General features: G+C 36.0%; 1 long non-coding RNA gene across 3 annotated transcripts in view; it reads right to left on the bottom strand.

Moving 5' to 3' along the window:
• Positions 1 to 2,400: 2,400 nt before the first annotated feature.
• The window catches only part of LOC125929962 (uncharacterized), a 65,021-nt gene continuing 54,949 nt past the window's right edge, over positions 2,401 to 12,472 (bottom strand). For all 3 annotated transcript variants that reach the window (XR_007460017.1, XR_007460015.1, XR_007460016.1), the window contains 2 exons: positions 2,835 to 2,955; positions 2,401 to 2,522 (listed from right to left, as the gene is read on the bottom strand). This is a non-coding gene — a long non-coding RNA (uncharacterized LOC125929962). The remainder of the gene's footprint in view (positions 2,523 to 2,834; positions 2,956 to 12,472) is intronic.

Below are 12,472 nucleotides of genomic sequence, written 5' to 3'. Positions count from 1 at the left end.
AAGTACAGGGTTTTGGTGATAGACAGATGGTGGCTTTCATGATGTCAGGAAGTGTCAGATATTATGGTTGGCTGTGGAATGGTGGCTACTATCCAAACAGATTGGGAAACAGACAGAAAGAGCAAGAACACCATTTGTTTTATTTAGATACATTGTGAACAGAAGGAAGCAAGACAGAGCATACTTTTACACATCTTTTTTCCACTCCTTGCGAAAACAGTTTAGGATTTGTTATGTTATATTAGCCCTTTCATTATGCAAAAACATGGGAAAACCAGAGATGCTGGTGAAAGAATTGGTCTCATTGTGATTTTCTATGAAGTGTGTTTATTTTTATTCTTATGGAAGGTGGGTTTTAAAAACATGTCTTCTTCTTGGAAGTATCAAATGCTTAAAATCGACAGGAGCGGGATGCGGCCCTTTAGCAGTGCTGTACTGTTAGGAGCGTAGGAAGACGGTACTGACTTCACGACCCAGATGAGTGACTCGGCGAATGGTATTAAAAACTTCATTTCCTAAGCTGAAGGTGCTTCTTCCCTAAGAGCTGTAGATCTTTTTTCTGTAAGGATTTAATCCAAATTGGCAGCCAGAGGGCAGTGTCAGCTCCAGACAGATCTGTAGGGTCCAGTTACAGGATTCAAGTTTTCATCCAGCCCTTGACCTAGGGATCCGGACAACATAATATACTGGTGGGGGTCTTCTTAATCTTAATAAAAAAGAAAACCTAAATTTGCCAGCCTATTTCTTAACAGAAAAAAATTCCTTTGAATCTTTTTTTCTATTTACTTATATTCATCTAATCTTTATCTTCATCTTTTATTCCATCTCTTGAGAGGTAACTAGAATATTGGCATTTCTGGTGGATTAGAGATCCAGGACCACAATCTGCCCTACAGTTGTGTCCCCAAATCATGGTGAATGTATTGGAAATATAGTTCCTAATGTAACCCCTGATGTATTAATACTAAATAATCCTAAATAACTAAGGAAGGATATAACATTACCCACAGAAACTGCTAGTCTTGGGTGATGCCAAATCTAAGGGTTTGGGACCCAGAAGGACCCTGACAGACCATTCTAGACCAGTGGTTTTTCACACTGTGCTTCCTAAAGGCTAGAATTTCTAAGAGGTGCTTTAGCAGCTACAGTGAAGGGTAAGTGATAGGTCAGGACTCCAGCCTGCTATCTCTGCGTAATATAAACAGCTAAAGAGACTTTCCTGACTATGGACAAACAGAGGTCGGAATTTTGGCTTGAGAGATGAATGTTTCTTTAATGGAAACGTCTCAAATGCATTTGGCTAGGGCGGAGAGTTGGGCATCACTGCTTTTTAATTGTTACCTAAATTCAAACAGGAGTCAGATTCCAGAGGAGGGTGTGGGATAACTGTGATAAAGTAAAAGGACCTCACTTTCTCCCCACTTCCCTTCCTCTGCCCTCCCCCATCACGATTTGAGGACTGATGTGACCAAAACACCCAGACCCTTCAAAAAGGTAGGAGATCCTGAAATTAGGGTATCTCTGCTATGTTCCCAGAATCCCTCTTTCTACTCCCCCTCCCCAGCCAAAGAAACCCCCCCAAACCAAAAAACAGTTGAGCCAACAAAATAATACCTAAGCAGTAGAGGGGCCTCTTTTGGAAATAATCTAATCTATAGCAGCAAGAGACATACTGTGAATTCCTTATTGGAGAGTTTTGAAATCACAATATACATGCTGAAAATAGTCCCTCATTGTTAGTCACCTGTTAATTAAAAAACAAAACAAAGCTCTCAAATACTTTATTTTGTTTGCTGAGACAAGCACATACATTAATGAGAGAAAATACTGAGATACCTACCTTGTGGAAAGTCCACCTCTGGATTGTTAGTAGGGACCAGAGAAGACAATAAAGGAAGGTAATACAGACTTTCTATGTTAAGGATTTATGCTAAGGGATGACTCAAGAGTTAAAGAGTAAATCTCTTATAATTTCTACAAATTTTTGGTATATGCAGTAAATTTTATTGCCTTAAATAAAATTAATTCTTATTCTATCTTGGAAAGGATCTGAACCACTTGACAGGTTAAAATTATGTTTCTCTAGAGCATGATTTTAATATCAGCTCTGGTTAGGACTCATCAACTGTTGAAAGAATTGTTGTAAGGAGAAATGTAACATTAGAATATTTGCTGGAGCCATTAATTTATATCATGGAATTAAAATATCTGGGAGTCATCTTAAATCTCACTTGAACTTTCAAAGATATGGTACACATTGAATCTATTTTAAGATGTGGGCTATCAGGAGAGAAAGCATTTGATATATTATTTATTGCTCAAATGTTATTTCATTAACTTCCACACAACTACATGGAGAGTTATATGTAAAATAAGATGCCACTGCTTAGCAGTTCAACTTGCTTGGAAAAGAACACGAGGCTTTATTTCAATGTAATTTTTGATGAAAAATTTTAATAAAATGTGATGTATTAAAATCCATTTCATCAGAAATATTGAATGCTTGAAACAGTGAACTCATTCTGCAAAAAAAAAAAAAAATCAGTTTTTCCCCTCTGATTTTGACAACAAGAAAAACCAAAAAACAAAACTTCCTTATTTTACAATAGTGGACAAAATTTCTTGCCCAAGTTAGTTGGTGTTAGACTGATGGGTTAAACCCAAAGCTATAAACTCCTGCTAAGATTTGTTAAGATTAGGTGACTAAGTCTGTATATTACCATCTAACTTCGATAAAGTTATACACAGTAACTGGTTTAAATCAACATTTTAAAATACACAATCTAGAATCAAACTTAACTCTTGTTGGATATTTCCAAATCCCCTATGCCTACCTGCTAGTGGTGTGAAGCTGATGAGTTGTATTTTTTATACATATACAGGTTACTTGTTTTATTTTTATGACACCAATCTCTTCTTGAAGTCCTTAAGATTTCAACCACAGAATTTTTGCCTCTTTGGGGAGAAAGGGAGAATGACAGATGCTGATTATTTCATTTCTGGATCCCTGTAATCTCTGTGAGTGAATGCTTAGCCATGGTAAATTGGAAAGAAAAAAAAATCTCAAAATCTGAAATTCCTTGATATATAGGTAATATGCAGAGATGAGAGGTTAACTCTCACAGGGAAATGAAAAAAATTCATCTACAGTCTTGCCATTCAAAATAGCCTAAATGGACATTTCACACATTTCCTTAAGGTCTATTTCTGTTTTAGGCAGAAGAATTTTAATTTAGTTATATACATTTTACATCAGGATTTTAACAGTTAATATCCTTGAATAGTGGGGTTGGTGCTAAATTTAATGTTCTGCATTGTAATTCCTCCAATATTGAATTTCCCCATGATTTTATATTTCTTCTACAGTCAGAAGACTTAAAATGAAAATAAGCCAACCTGTAGCAGTTTTCTAGGGAGACTTAAGTGTCTGAAAGTGAGGAAGCATGGGACTATTTCAGACAGAGACTCTTGGTAGGAAGATGGGGAGAGAATGAGCTGCAAAACTGTAACCGGCTTCTGTGTGAGAGCTCAAGGGTGAGCTTCTGTGTGAGACTTCTTCTGTGGGAGTGCTGAAGGATCCCTATTTCCTGCCTACCTTTGGGTCAGTTCCCTTCTCGGAGGCTATGGAGGAAGATAATATGGTTTAACCTTACAGAATCATCAGACCTATTCAACAGAAGAATCTGTTTCCTAAGTAACTCCAGATCCTATGGCTAAATTGTACTCATACTGACTGAATTGATTTGAGGTGTGTGCCCACCCTTGAATCAATCGTTTTAGGCAGAAAGAGAATAGTCTGACAGGGTTTTGCTTATTTCATGCTTATTTCAACTTCTGGGTCCTAGGGATGAAGTCTGAAGAACACACCTGATAGTGGAATGAAGAGTTTACCCAAGTCACAGTTAAGGCAGCTTTACCGGAAGAGGAGGGCATGGATGCTAGGAATCAGACAAACTCCACTGGAGTTTATATGACAACACATGCTCTTTCATGTTTTCCTACCTCATCTACTTGCCTCTTTGTATGTTTCTTTATGTATTTTCTATAGCTTCCCATCACCTAAATGATTTTGAATATTAAGCTGACTCCTCAGTTCATCTCTCTGGTCTATCCTCACTATACCCCTTAGGCAGTTTGATCCACTTGGAATGTTTTAATCAGCATAACTATATACTGATACTCTTTATTTCTGTCCTAGCCTTTTCTCCACAGGACAAGGCCTTCCTGTCTACATATCTAACAGACATCTCTACTTGGATGTCCTAGCCTCAAACTGCAAGTTTCATAGTGAAAGTCATTTGTATCCTTGTGAATCTGTTTTCTCTTTTCACCTTAGAGAATGCCATCTCTTCTCCTATTCATTAATACTCAGTAAATTTTAACTCCTATTTCCTCATTATTCTTTGATAAATTCATTGTGCCCCTATTTTTCCTGCCACTATCATCCCTTTCCTGCATTACAGGAATGGTTTTTCCATTTAACTCTGTTGAAGCTAAGTTCAACCCTGCTCCTCCCTTTTACTCTGTTAAAGTTAACTTTCTAAAATAGGATCATGTCAGTTCTTCACTCAAAACTCTCAAATGATTTTTCCACTGAATTTAGGATTAGATCTATTAATGTTGTTTACTAGGGACCTTTATGTCCGAGTCTCCCTTTAGTGGTCTAGCCTTACCTCTCATCACCCAGGCCATGATTTGTTGGGTCATACAGGACAACTTGCACTGGCTTGAATGGGTTGTTTTTTCCTAAATTATTTCTAGGCGTTTATTTGGAAGCACTATCACCCCTATATGGGAGATCAGCATTTTAGCTAATTATTTTCTACTTCAAGGTCCTTTCCAGTGGACAAATTTTTCTAATCACCTTTCATGCCCATTCTAAAAACTGAGATAGGAGCACCTGGGTGGCTCAGTCGGTTAAGCGGCCGACTTCGGCTCAGGTCATGATCTCACAGTTGGTGAGTTCAAGCCCCGCATGGGGCTCTGTGCTGACAGCTCAGAGCCTGGAGCTAGCTTCAGATTCTGTGTCTCCCTCTTTCTCTGTTCCTCCCCTGTTCATGCTCTGTCCTCTCTCTCTCTCTCAAAAATAAACAAACATTAAAAAAAAAAAACAAAAAAAAAAAACCCTGACATATACGCTTCTCCTGTGCATCGTACAGTTCTGTACTCTAGTTTGAAATTCCTTTATTACTGGACTGTCTTGCTCAGTGGACTAAAAATTCTTTGAGGTTAGGGACTATGTCTTTGTCACAGTTTTATTTCTTGCCCCTGAGACATTGCCTGGTGCTTAATTGTTTCCCAAAATAATGTTTATTGAGTAGGCGAAAGAAAGCAATTGTTACATCATGTTACAAAGAAGCCTCACAGTCACTGAGAAATTGTGGCTTCTTAAGGTTATGCAATCACTGACTTAATGTGAATGTGGCTGTAGGCGAATATTTTAGTTTAATAGTCAGCCTGTTAAATTTCTTTGCAGATTTTTGGACAAAGTCAATCAAAGTGGTCTTCCTGAAGATGATCATGTTCCTTTATCTTCAGGAGTTTATTGGCATCAAATGAGATAGTTCTTTCTTTCTTTTTTTTTTTTTTTTTTTTTTGAAGTACTTATACCACATCTCAATAATGACAGATTGATTAGGTTTCATCCCTGAAGGGAGTTGATGGCCTAACATGAGGGCAGGAATCATTACCTTCAGTTGGTCATTAATCCCCTTGAAATATCCTTCCCCCTCAGCAGTAATTGCTCTTATAAATTGAAAAGTGGAAATATATTTATGCAAGCCTGAAAATTTCTGTTTTCTGCCATTTCACTTCTATGTACAAGGTATTTCTAGAGACTTAATGTTCTGTACTTAAGCTTCTGCTTAATACAGGTTTCCACACTCAGCTTATATAGTGGATAAGATTTCCTCCATCACTTCTAACCCAATGATCAAAGCAACAATCAAAACCCATTTCATGTGAAAGCTATTTTGAAGAACATTTGTACATTTTCCAACAGCAAATCTGCCTCATTACAACATAACTCAGTTTATATTTTCAGTTGCCTGTTATACATCATCAGGTTTTCTTATAAGAGGATTCCTTATTCTTACGGAGGCAATGTTATACAGCGAGAGGAAAAAAAAAATCACTTGAAACTAAGCATCGACTTAATAGTTGGAAGGGTGTTTGTGTTTTAAAACTATTGTTTTTGTTATGAAGGCTAATGGTGATTTATTTACATGAGCATGTATAATAAAACTGACAGATAGATGTTTAAGGTAATTGGTAAATTATTAGGGTTTCTATAGATGTGTTACCAGGTTTTCTTTTGTGTAATGGCAAATACCTAAAGGCTGTATACTTTAACTTATGTTTGTGGCCAATTATACTCTCGTATCTGATCTCGCTTTTGGTCGGTAGCAAACATTTGGGACACAGCTGGCCACATTTTGTGCTGTGTAAGAGAAAACAGTCTCTGGCTGAGTGATTGTATAACTAGTCACATTTGCAGTAAGTTCTGAGCAACTGAACCAGCATTCTTAGATTATATAATTTCAGTAGTGTTATATCAGTGCGATGATGATCTGTGGACAAGACCTAGTCTTTCTTTGGAAGTGGCCTCCATTTCACAGGGAAGTGCATTCCCTACAGATTTCTTTTTCTTGCTTCATACTTGAGTAGAGTGAATAGATTTGATGACTCAAGGACAAAGACAAATATTGTCATCTAGGAAAGGAAGATAAATGGAGTTAGTCCGTTTCTGTTTCACATCTGATACGGTATTATACTTAGAAAGAATACACAGATTGCTAGATTTTTCTGCTTTGAAAATTATTAACGTAAGTTTAAACTTAAATTGTACCGAATAATTTTGCCCATTTCCATGGCCATCAAGACAACTCATTTGACTTGGGAACAAGTTGAACTGCTGCTCCCTTCCTGTCAAGCCAGCCATGATGACTGATGACAAGCCAGTCATGACTCAGTCACTCATCATTTCTTATTTTGCACTAAACACCACTCTATGCGCTAACCTTTTTCTTTATGTTTTGCTTTCATAGGGTTTCTGATTGGTTTCATGAATGTACAGAATGTGTTTTAGATTACAGCCTTTGAGGGCAATTATTTTAGATTTTGATAATCTTAAAAGAGCTGTTGGAGAAATCATACACATTTTGAGAAAAGGTTAGTGATGATGATAAAAAGAGCACTTAAAATGGTACTAGGTGTGGAGTCCATCAGGCTGGGTTTTAATTTTGGCTCTCTTGTACTTGAGCCACTTATTTTAATACAGATCACTTGATTTCTCGAGGACTCGGGTCTTGAGAAATAATAGGAATAGCCTCAGAAGTCTACAATAAGTAATAAGTCTGTTTGAAAGTCCTTATCATTCTGTCTGGCTCGTGGTAGGTAGGCAAGAAATCAATGTTTTAAAATTAATAATACCTAAATAATAACACTAAATTAGGTGTTATTTTAACAGACCCAAAACAAAAAGAAACCTGTATTGAGGACTGAACTACAGTTGAAGTTAGTGTAAATTAATCTGAAATAGTGAAGTTCTAGAGAGTCTAATTTCAAAATAAGAGCAAGCTATACTGAATTCAAGAGATTTTATCCCACTCTTCCCCCTGGGTTAATGTTGGCCTTTATAAGTTGTATCACATTAAAGGAATGATCAGAATTTTAAATACCCTTGACAAGTTGGGAGAATAAACTGCCAGAAATGGTAAGATGAATTTTTTCAACAGCAAACTTCTTGGTACAGCATGTTTGCTGTAGAGAGATCTAAGTTATAATAATAAGATAAAAAAGGCTAGAGATTATAGTATTCTTTCTATGAATTAACAATGTAATTATAATGGCTTCAAAATGTTATGGGTGTGTTGCGGAAAAAAGTAAAGTATAAGATATGAAGTAAAAGATAAATTTATGAGAATTTATAATTAGAAATCACCAGTTCAAGCATCATGCTTAGGCATTAATTCATTTAATGACACTGACAACCCATAATGTATCGGGTACTCAGCAGGGTTCTATGAATACAAAAGTCTAGAAGCCAGCTCCTTGCCCTTACAAGGCTATGATCCACTGAAAGATAAGGCTATTAAACATTTTTTAAATGTGTAGAAAATTGTATGAAAGGCAAATAGAAAGAATTAACAGTATGAGGCCAAGGGCTCAGGAGAAGTTTCCTTGTAGTTTGGTCCCTAATGAAAGAGTAGGGGTTGACAATATTAGGTATACATGTGTATATGCACTTATGTGTACACATGTATCTGTATATGCATATGAGGCCAGAGAGATAAAGAAGGTTCATGAAGAGAGTAAACGTGCACTTAGAGAACTGGAAATGGCATCGAAGGTCTGTGGTCGATAGTGAAGAGGGAGAGAATGAGGGCTGGAGAAGAGATCAGGCTAAAAGAATAGTCTAGAGGCAGATCTTACAGTGTCTTTTAAAACTTCAAAAGCATTGTTTTGTTAAGGAGAAGCCACTAAAGCATTTTAAGCGGGAAATTATGTCAGATTTTGTTGCTGTTAAACTCAGTTTTGATACCTTTATGGTTTGTTAAAATGATACTTTGTGACCACACAAATAACAAATGGAATGCAGCATAAGAGAAGATAGAGTATTGCCAAATATTTAACAAGTTAAAATAGTGTTTTCCTTCTTTCTTTTTTCTTTTAAAGAAACTATGTAGTGGCAGACAGTGCCTGTCAAACTATATATGGTGGAAGACTAGTTTCTTTTTCTTTTTGTTACCTGTTACAGACTGACACTTTTATGAAATGTGATAGGATGAATTATTTAGAAAATAAACTTTAAAAAGCATACATACACAATATAAGCCTCCACTTTTATAATTTTATTCAAGAGGCGTAAAATTTCATATCCATAAATATAATCAGAATAAGCATAGGGAGAGAGGAAAGGGACACTGAAACTGTACACATTGTTCATCAAAAGTGTGTGGGCAATTAACATTTCTGTACTTAACCTCATCGCAGGCCACTAGAAAAATAGGACACAGCCTTATTTTGAGAGAGTTTTACATTAGCAATTGGTTCATATACTGATGATAAAAATTTGTTCTCTGGAGTTTTTAAGGGTAACAAAAATGAAACAAAATTGAATTCAGCAAGAGGCATTTGGATACCATGGTAGGAATGAAACTTGAAAAAAAAAAAACTTTTTTCTATATAGCTTCATTATTATCAGGGAATATTACCATCTTTTTACTCTGGATAAAAATATGCTTTCAGGTGTCATTTTGCTTGTAACACCATCCACCCAACCCCAAAAGCATTACATTGACCTATTCTGGCATGTCCGAGTTTGAACTAAATTATTTTCTACAACATTGTTATAGTGGCCATGTTGAAAGTCTAATATCACTCCATTTATAGCCACTTTCTAAGAAACACAGCAAGAACAAAGGGTGATTCTACTATGTTACATAGTAGAAAGCAGGAGGGAAGTCTACAGATGAACTGCTACATGGATATGTGGATGCCAATGGAAGTTGAGAAAATTAACTTCCATTGGCAATCATGTGTCTGCTTAAAACAGTAATATAGACAAATAAAATTAATTTGAAAATTTTTTCTTTGGGCGTTTATTAATTCAACTGTTAATTTAAGCCATCTTTAGGGAGCATCTGTTACAATCCTATAACTGTGTTGGGAGCTAGGATTATAGATAATACGACTCCCTCTGTGAAAATTGTTCATAATCTAGCGAAAGGTGGACAAAAGCATAAGTAACTACAGTATGATGGTTTAGTCATTGAAAAAGGAGTATCTATAACAGAAGTTTAGTTTTAGGAAAGACTCAAACTCTTCCACTCCCAGGGGTAGACAGATACCATTGTGGTTAAGTCTGAGGATCTGCAATATAAATTGGTCAGCATATGTATTTTAGGGCTTAATGCAATTCCCCAAGCTCATATCATTTTCCCGGGCCAAAGTCCTTAAGCTGCCCTTCCCAATTTTTTTACTCTTTTTTTTTTTCTTATTGGGACTATTTCCTATCATCAGAATCTAATAATAATCAGCTGTTTATAATCAACTAGAAATAAATATAAAGAAATTAATAAATACAAAATAATTCATTTATGGATTGTCTATTATGGGCAAGTCACTTTACAATTTTTATTTAATCCTTTCAGCAACTGAGAGATATGCCCATTTAATGATAAAATTAAGGTAATTTGCCTAAGATTATAAAGCAGTTATACGGCTACATGAGAATTCAGGCTTAGACATACTGCTGTGGTGTTTTCCAGCATTAGTCCATCACTGTGATATTTTAGACTTCCTCCCTGATGCCTAAATCCTTTAGGTTGCTCCCTACCTACATTCCAACTCTTTACCTCTGAAGGACAATCTAAATCTGTGACTTCTCCTTCAAGTCTTCATTTCTCTGTGTTGCCTGTTTCTCAGAAAGAAATTGTCTATTGACTTAGGTTATAGAGCTGGTGTACTAAACTTCTCTCAATGTGAAAGTGTATTTTTAACGTTTGTAACCCATTTCAAATCTATTTCTGAAAGAAGTTGAGTTCTCAATCTTGAGTACATCGGTTTTACTTAACCACTGAAAGAGCATAACAAATAAAATTGATCTGGTTCCACGGCAGAGTATTAGAGAAAAAGACTTAAAAACCGTTAGTGAAGCCCCATTTTGCTTACTATTATAAATTAACATGAAGACTTACATTCTCTACCTTGTGTTTGGCAAACGTTGGGCATTTTAAATTAATGAATTTCTCAACCACTTAGGGAGGAGATTTAAAACAAAGTTTACTCTCAAGATGTAACTTGAGACTGAGTTATACCACTGTTTTATTATTCCTAATGGCACCGAGTCAATCCACAGATATTTCATCCTGCAATTTTCTGCTGTTATGAAAATGCATAATGTTAATCATTGTAATACTTTATAATCTGACCATAAACCAATGTTTATAGTCAGTTAATCATTGTATTACTTTGCTTTAGGTAATTTAGTACATTACCATAATGTAGCAATCTACTTAATATAAATTTTAAAGTGAACACAATAAAAGTTGTATAGCATTAATATATTATGTATGCTAACCTGAAATTTTAAAATACAACTGAAGTTTGGACAGGGTTCAGATGTTCTATGACTTTGGTTTCCTTGGTCTTTGCTGGGAAAACAGGGAAGACTTAATGAAAGGCAGAGAAGTACCCTGTGACTCTACTTGCAATTATTTATGCATCTGTCACAACCTGCTTCAGGTAAGAATAGCTTTGGATAGCCTCAGGCCACCAGTTAGCAAACTACAACTGCTCCTTTTTGAAAGACTGAACTTTGATTAAGGGCAACAAACTCCAAATGTAAAAAATTAAAATCAGCAAGTTTGGGAATAGTTGGCAGTGATTTCAGTAAAGTGAAATAGTGCTTCTTTTACGACAAACTTCAAGGAATTGTTTAATAAACTGCTTTTAAAACTAACACTATGATTTCAAGACAATGGGATTGGATATTTGTTTTGAAAACATATTTACTGAGTGGCTGCTATATCCTAGGCACACCGTTAAGTGCTTTCTTTTTGCATTATCACCTTGGGTTCTTATCATAAGCCTGAAGTAGGGATTACAATCTTGGGACCTAAAACTTGAAAATATAGTCACGTCAAGCTGTGGTGTTAATTGGGATTTTTAGAAAACAGCAAAGAAATCTGTGCAAATGGGGGCCTCCCCTTCATTCTTTATGTGACAATGAAGAAGATGGGTGCTATGGTCACATGAATGGTTCCCGGCCACTAAAGTCTCGACATAAGCATCTGGTGTGCACACACATTTAGGACTAGGTGGTGGATTCAAGGAAGAGACAGAATATTGTTATGAATCAGAAAAAGTCTATAAAAGGCTGTATATATGTAGCTCCAAAGTGAATGAAAATCAGTCAAGCGGTTTCTGGCTATCAGTCTCAATTCTAACAAAACTTCAGTAACATTTGCCAAGAAAATTTTGGTGTATATAAAAAACTCATCTGGGAATTCCTTTAGGATAGCTACAGTTAGGTGGTTCACTTGCATTTTAAAAATACTTGCACTGGGGCACCTGGGTGGCTTAGTCATTTAATTGTCAACTCTTGATTTTGGTTCAAGTCATGATCTCAGGGGTCATGAGATGGAGCCCTACGTAGTGGTGGGGGGAAAACCCTGCTTGGGATTCTCATTCTCTCTCTCTCTCTCTCTCTCTCTCTCTCAATCTGCCCCCCCCCCCCAATAAGTAAACTTTAAAACTTAAAAAATATTTATTTGTACTGTCTTGAAGTGATTAAGTCATTTTGGGACTATCATGTGAACTATATTTAAAAAAAATTAAGACCTAATCTATGTCTTGTAATTTTTTTTTTTCCTCTTCTTTAGTCCCTACCAGAGTGTGGTGAATGAGGAAACAAGTTAATTTGATTAAATGGTTGAAAAGATATTTTTCATTTTGTTTTCAATGTCTT

This window comes from Panthera uncia, chromosome A2 (genome assembly GCF_023721935.1).
Source record: "Panthera uncia isolate 11264 chromosome A2, Puncia_PCG_1.0, whole genome shotgun sequence".
In the NCBI taxonomy this organism is placed as follows: Eukaryota; Metazoa; Chordata; class Mammalia; order Carnivora; family Felidae; genus Panthera; species Panthera uncia.
The sequence above is the reverse complement of the archived record's forward strand: the minus strand, read 5'-3'. Positions and strand labels throughout refer to the sequence as shown.